This window comes from Microtus ochrogaster, unplaced genomic scaffold (genome assembly GCF_000317375.1).
Source record: "Microtus ochrogaster isolate Prairie Vole_2 unplaced genomic scaffold, MicOch1.0 UNK114, whole genome shotgun sequence".
Taxonomy (NCBI): domain Eukaryota; kingdom Metazoa; phylum Chordata; class Mammalia; order Rodentia; family Cricetidae; genus Microtus; species Microtus ochrogaster.
Genome location: NW_004949212.1, coordinates 247,763 through 255,153, shown reverse-complemented (window position 1 = coordinate 255,153; position 7,391 = coordinate 247,763). Strand labels below are relative to the sequence as shown.

General features: G+C 40.3%; 1 pseudogene; it reads right to left on the bottom strand.

Annotated features, from left to right (window-relative positions):
* Window positions 1-6,077: 6,077 nt before the first annotated feature.
* Window positions 6,078-7,391, bottom strand: part of LOC101995241 — a 27,195-nt pseudogene continuing 25,881 nt past the window's right edge.

Sequence of the window (7,391 nt, the reverse complement as noted above, 5' to 3'; positions counted from 1 at the left end):
TGGGAGGAGGGGGGGAAGGGTGGGAGGAGGGGGAGGGAAATGGGAGGCTGGGAGGAGGTGGAAACTTGTTTTTTCTCCTTTTCTCAATAAAATAAAAAAAATAAATAAACTGACCAATTTACAAAGAATATCTTGAATAATGAAAGCCAAGTTTCTCAGTCTTGGTAAAATGAGACATGTTCAGAGCAAAAAAGAGTCTTTGTAGGTAGGCAGTGTAGAGTAGGGTGTTTTGTGATAGATTCTTATTTCTCTAAATAGGTGGTAGATAAAAATGATAGAGAAGGGATGAGAAGATGCTCCCACTTCTCTGAAAGAGTTAGGAAACAGTGATATTCTAGCTGACATGAACAGTACTATATCCCAACTCCTGGTTTATGTTGACTATGTTTGTGGTTCTTTGAAGAAATGACAGAGTCTGAGGTTGTGAAAAATCCAAGAGGAGATCAGAATTTCTTCCTGTGACAGAAAGTACACACACACTCAAAGACAAGATGTAATGATATAGAGGCAAAGATAGGGCCATCCGTGGAGCTTACTGGACAGATGGTCTTGCCCAAGAAATGAGCTTCAAGACACTGAGAGACACCCATCTCAAGAGGTAAAGTGGAAGTTCAACAAGATGACTCAGTGGGTAACAGTGCCAGCTATAAAGACTTACAACCAGGGTTCAATCCCCAGACACCACATGGTAGAAGAAGTGAACCAACTCCTTCAAGTTGTCTTATGGCTTCTACACAGGCGCCATGATACATATGCATGTGTGCACACACACTAAAATGCAATTTAAAATGCTAATAATAAAGTAAAGGGCAATTAAGGAAGACGTCAGCACATCACCTTCTGGCCTACACACATGGACACACATATGTGAACACATAAATATATACACAAACATACAACATACACACAAGTAATGGCAGATGAATGGATATATTTCCAAGCAACAGGAAAAGTCAACGAGGGTTACACTCACCTCTACTAATAAGACTAGATCTCAACTAGATCGAACTCCATTGTTTATGAAGCCAAAAGCATTTAGTTTTTGGTGTCTTCTGGACCAGAGAGGACAATTGCACTCATGGAGCCACAAAAGTCCTGGTTACCTGCACAAGACCCACACAAGATCAGCCAGTCATCTTTCCATAATGGATGTGGAGGGGCTCTTCAGTCCTAACCGCATAGCTGAGGAGCTCATGAGAGTTTATGGTTACTAGAGAAGGAAAAGCCATTTTTTTTCTCAGAGATATAGCCCCGGATATTTGCATCTACTCCAGTGAACGACTCCATACTATGAACATATAGGCAACACCAATTAGACTCAGTTATTTATAAGTGAAAAGAAGACATGACATTGGGAGGGGGATTTGTTAGGGCATTCAAAGTAATTTGATCACGAAACTAGGGGATGTACATGAACAAATTACATTGTATACGCGTAAGAAAATCTCAAAGAATGCAATTTTTAATTATATGTATAAAAAGTGTTTTATTTCTGGCTCTTCTTGGTTCAGATTTCTATCTTCCCTCTAGATATATATGAAAATATCATTTTACCTTGTAGTGTTCACAGTGCTTGAAGGTGCCATACACTATACTGGGTGAGAAAAGTAATTTACAGTGTCATCCAAGTGTGAACCATGTAAGTAACAATAATGATCTGCCTGAAAGCTATGCCCATTGGTGCAATTGTGGCAGAAATGTTATGGAAATAGCCAAACACTTATTAAGTGATATTTCAGGCCCATTCTATGAGATAGAATGCATACCCAGCACTGAGATCAATGAGATCAAGAACCCGAGACTAGATAAATCGTGAGTCCTAGGAGAATACCTACTACTACTAACCTATTAAATTAATATAGCAAAAAAAATGCCTAATATCACTGCTATTTCCATAGAATTGGGCATCACTTAGCCCTCATCAGTAAAACTTCTTGTAGTAGATAGTAGTTAGCAAAAACCCCTACAACTTGTCAAAATAAAGAGAGAAAGAGACTTTGGACTGCTCAGTTCTGACCATGATGTCTATATCATATTCCTCTCCTCGAGGCTCTGGGATCTATGAAGAATAGAAGTCAGAAAGTTTGTAAGAGCCAGAGGTAGTGGATGACTTCAAGGAAACAGCATTTTCCAGACACAGCATGGCAAATGCACATATGAACTCACAGAGATGATGACAGAATTCACATGAAGTGCCCAAGCTCAAACCAGAGAAAATTCTAGTTATAGGAGCTCAGTATCCTACCCCATCTAAGAAAATATTGTCAACTTACAACGCCCGAGAGAAAGAAAGTCAGTTTTCTTCAATGGAGTGACACTGGGTTTGTCAACTACACTCAAGAGCAGGCCTCACACCCAGGAATAGCTACTCAACATAAACTAGATGCCATGGTCTGGTGTGGTTTGAAACAGTTGGAGAGAATATAGAGTTGAGTGAGAGGAAATTAATTATTATAATCAAAATATGAAGCTTTGGCCCTGCTGTCTGCTAGGTCCTTTGCTCAAGAACAGTAGCCAAGTACACTAAGGCTACCCACCCAGAGCGGTGAGTGCCTGCCTACTGGGCAGGCCTCAAGGTCCCCTGCAAGGGAGCATGGGCACCCTCAGCTTGTGCTGCAGGGTTTCCTGTGCTCTACTCGACCCCACCCTGCCCCCCAAGTTCGCCCTTTTGTCCGTGGGTCATTGGACTACCAGGTGTCCATGTTTCGGTGCTGAGGAGTCGCATCTGGATGGGAACGGTTCCTGCTTCTACACTGAAGAGATACACCCAGAGAGTTAGTCACAGCAAAGACTGGACCAAGACACCAGGCCTCTCCTGGCTCCATTTGAAGGAGGAGATGGGCAGGCGCCAATGCAAGAATTCCTCCAACACCCTGAAAGGCAACATGACATCACCAGAATCCAGGGATCCAGAAATAAGAAGAATTGTACACCCTGCTCCAGAAGAATTAGAAGAAATTGACTCAAAAGTGAATTATATGAAAATAATAGAGGACCTTAAACAAGAGGTGAAAAACTGCCATAAACAATTATAAATTACAAACAAAAAGGTAGAGGAAATGAATAAATCTCTCAAAGATACCCAAGAAAACAAAGAGAAACAAGAAAAAGCAATCTAACAGGTAAGGGAAACAGTTCAAGACTTGAAGAATGAAATGGAAGTAATGAAGAAAACACAAACTGAGGGAAGGATGGAGATGGAAAATCTGGGTAAATGAACAGGAACAACAGAGACAAGCACTACCAACAGATTACAAGAGATAGAAGAAAGAATCTCAGACACTGAAGATCCCATAGAGAAAATAAACACACTGATCAAAGAAAACAGCAAAACCAACAAATTCTCATCACAAAACATTCAGGAAATCTGGGACATAATAAAAAGACCAAACCTATGAATAATAGGGGTAGAAGAAGGAGAAGAAGTACAGCTCAATAGTCCAGAAAATATATTTAATAAAATTATAGAAGAAAACTTTCCCAACCTAAAGAAAGATATTTCTTTGAAGGTTCAAGAAGCATAGAGAACACAGAATAGACTGGATCAAAAAAAAATCTCCTCGCCATATAATAATCAAATATGAATTTGATATTCATATTTGATCAATATAATGAAATAAAGAAAGAATATTAAGAGCTGCAAAGGAAAAAGGCCAAGTTACTTATAAAGGTAAACCTATCAGACTTACACCTGACTTCTCTATGGAAACCATGAAAGCCAGAAGGTACTGGATAGATGTACTGCAAAAACTAAGAGACCATGGATGCAAGCCCAGACTACTATGCCCAGTCGAGCTTTCGTTCACTATAAATGGAGAAAACAAAATTTTCCAGGATAAAAACAAATTTAAACAAAATATGAAGCTTTCACTTAAGATAAAAGGGAATTTTACTTTTCTTTTTTTATTTTATTTATTAAAAATTTCCACCTCCTCCCTTCCTCCCATTTCCCTCTCCCTCCCCCTCTTCCTCCCTCTCCAGTCCAAAGAACAGTCAGGGTTTTCTGCCCTGTGGGAAGTTTAAGGTCCTTTTCCCTCCATCCAGGTCTAGGAAGGTGAGCATCCAAACTGACTAGGCTCCCACAAAGCCAGTACATGCAGTAGAATCAAAACCCAGTGCCATCGTCCTTGGCTTCTCAGTCATCCCTCACTGTCAGCCATATTCAGAGAGTCCAGTCTGATCACATGCTAATTCAGTCCCATTCTAGCTGGCCTTGGTGAGCTCCCATTAGATCAGTCCCACTGTCTCAGTGAGTGGGCACACCCCTTGCTATCACGACTTCCTTGCTCATGTTCTCCCTCCTTCTGTTCCTCATTTGGATCTTGGAAGCTCAGTCCAGTGCTCCAATGTGGGTCTCTGTCTCTATCTCCATCCATTGCCAGATGAAGGGTTTATGGTGATATGCAAGATATTCATCAGTGTGGCTATAGGACAGGGCCAGGTCAGGTGCCCTCTCCTCAACTGCTGAAGAAACAAGCTGGGGATATCTCCTTGGACACCTGGGAACCCCTCTAAAGTCAAGTCTCTTGCCAACTCTAAAATGGCTCCCTTAACTAAGATATCTTCTTCCCTGCTCCCATATCCACCCTTCCTCCATCCCAGACATCCCATTCCCCAAAGCTCTCCCCATCCTCCCCTTCTCACTTCTCTCTTCCCATCTCCCCTTATCCCCATCCCACCCCCACCCCAAGTTCCCAATTTTTGCCTGGCAAGCTTTTCTACTTCCAATATCCAGGAAAACTATATGTTTTTCTTTGGGTTCACCTTTTTATTTAGCTTCTCTAGGATCACAAATTATAGGCTCAATGTCTTTTGTTTATTGGCTAGAATCCACATATGAGTGAGGACATACCATATTCATCTTTTTGGGTCTGGGTTACCTCGCTCAGGATAGTGTTTTCTATTTCCATCCATTTTCAAGCAAAATTCAAGATGTTATTGTTTTTTACCGCTGAGTAATACTCTAATGTATATATATTCCACACTTTCTTTATCCATTCTTCCATTGAGGGGCATCTAGGTTGTTTCTAGGTTCTGGCTATTACAAATAATGCTGCTATGAACATAGTTAAACAAATGCTTTTGTAGTATGCTAGGGCATCTCTTGGGTATATTCCCAAGAGTGATATTGCTGGATCTTGGGGTAGGTTGATCCAGAATTTCCTGACAAACCTCCACACTGATTTCCAAAGTGGTTGCACAAGTTTGCATTCCCACCAGCAATGGATATTCCTAAAAGGGAATTTTAAGTAAGTCTTTTTAAAGAGGATGCCCAGATATCTCTGGGAAGGGAAAATAGAAGAGATTCTGTAAGTGGACTGAGGGCAGGTGGGTAAGGGTTCATGAGCAGTCAGGTTGTGAAACACAGAGTGGTAGAATACTAAAAGAAACTTCTGGAAAGCAAAGGGCATTTCAGGGTCAGGTCAAAATCTGATGTAAGGGAATCTCCCAGAAATCTACAAGGATGACCCTAGCTAAGACTCTTAGAAATAGCAGATATATACCCTGAACTGGCTTTGTCTGTGACCAGACTGGTATCTAGCCCAATTTTCATCAGGGAGGCTTCATCCAACAACAGATGTGAACAGATGCAGCCCCACAGACAAATATTAGGTGGAATTTAGGGAGTCTTGCAGTAAAGGGGGAGAAAGGATTGTAGGAGCCAGAGGAGTCAAGGACACCACAATAACACTCACAGAATCAGCTAATCTGGATTCTAAGGAGCACACAAAGACAACCAGGGAGCCTGCATGTGGCTGATTTAGGCACTCTGCATCTGTGTTAGAATTGTGTGGTTTGGTACTCTTGTGAGCCCCTTAAAAGGAGAGCAGGGGATCCCTCTGATTCTTTTACTGACTTTTGGAACCCCACTCCTCATTCAACCCAGCCTGGATAAATGGAGAGGTGCTTAGTCTTACTGAAACTTCATATCCTTTGTGTTATTCACACTTCTCATGGGAGACTGCCCTTTCCTAAACATAAACAGGATAGGAGTGGATTGGGGAGGGAACAGAGCAGGGTGGTAGGGGAATGGACTGGGAGGAGAGGAGGGAGGAGAAACTCGCCAGGATGCAAAATAAACAAGCAAATGAATTTATTTTTTTAAAGAGAAGTTTACATTTTCAGTGTAATGTTTTTTGTACAATATTGCAACTAAACCATCATATCAATTTTACAATAAGTGTTGTTATAATCCTTCACATTTTCATTAAAAATGTATTATTGATCAAATGTAGAGGTGAGATTACTCTTGAAAAATCTCAAAAGAACAGATGGAGTACCAGAGAAGATGAATTTCTCATTCTGTCACTGACTGTCACACTTTTTTACACTTTGTATTGACGCTGAGAAAGCTCAATATATGTATGAAAGCTCATAATGGCCACTCAATTAAACTCCATTATCACCTGGGTTTTATTCATAAAGTAAATTAAAGATTTCAATGTTCTTAGAAATCACCTTCTTGAGGAATACAACAGAACTTCTTGATGGAAAGTCACGCTCCATTTGTGATTGCATCTCGTGGCACAACCTTTAGAACAATGGGTTTTTCCGGTTGAAGCATTGGTTTTTGGCTTAATTTCAGAGGGATCTGCAATAGTGTAAGCAAAATAAGAAAATCAATGAGTGAACCAACAGCAATCCCCAAAGAAAAGCTTAAAGTATTCAGGATGATAATTTTTGCAGAAACCTAAAAGCTGCATTTAACATAAAATATTTTGACTTCCTTATTCTCCAAGATGTGTCAATTAGATGGTGAGAGCATACATCCACACTATTGGGTATAATGTTGATTGAGAATCTACTGTATATAGAACGTAAGATGAAGTTATGTTGGTTTATGTTATTTCTGTTCTGTGTTGATTTAGAGTAAAAAGACAAGTTTAGCATTTTTGAACCTGATTTCTAGTTATTATGTCATATTATTTTTCTAAGCCCTGAAATGCTATTTTTGGTTTGTTGATACTTGCATCTAACTCTGAGAAGATACATTTCACGTCTGTGGACAGTCCTCAGCTCGTAGATCATATGTCACCATGGCAATTGAACCTATTCTAGACAAGGCTTTAGAACTACAGATATTTGCTTGCTTTTCTAGAGTTTACTCTCATCTTGTATGGATGGGGTAATGAAGACTTCTCCAGTGTTTTCTGTGGTGCTTTAGTCTCATGCTATACAGAGATGGTGGGAGAATGCCTCTTACAGAGTTATCTTCTGATCACAGGAGAGGGAAGGGGAGCAATGTTGTCATGAAGATATAGAAATGTCAAATTTATCCATTCTTCCATTGAAGGACATCTAGGCTGTTTCCAGGTTCTGGCTATTACAAATAATGCTGCTATGAACATAGTTGAACAAATGCCCCTGTCATATGATCGGGCATCTCTTGG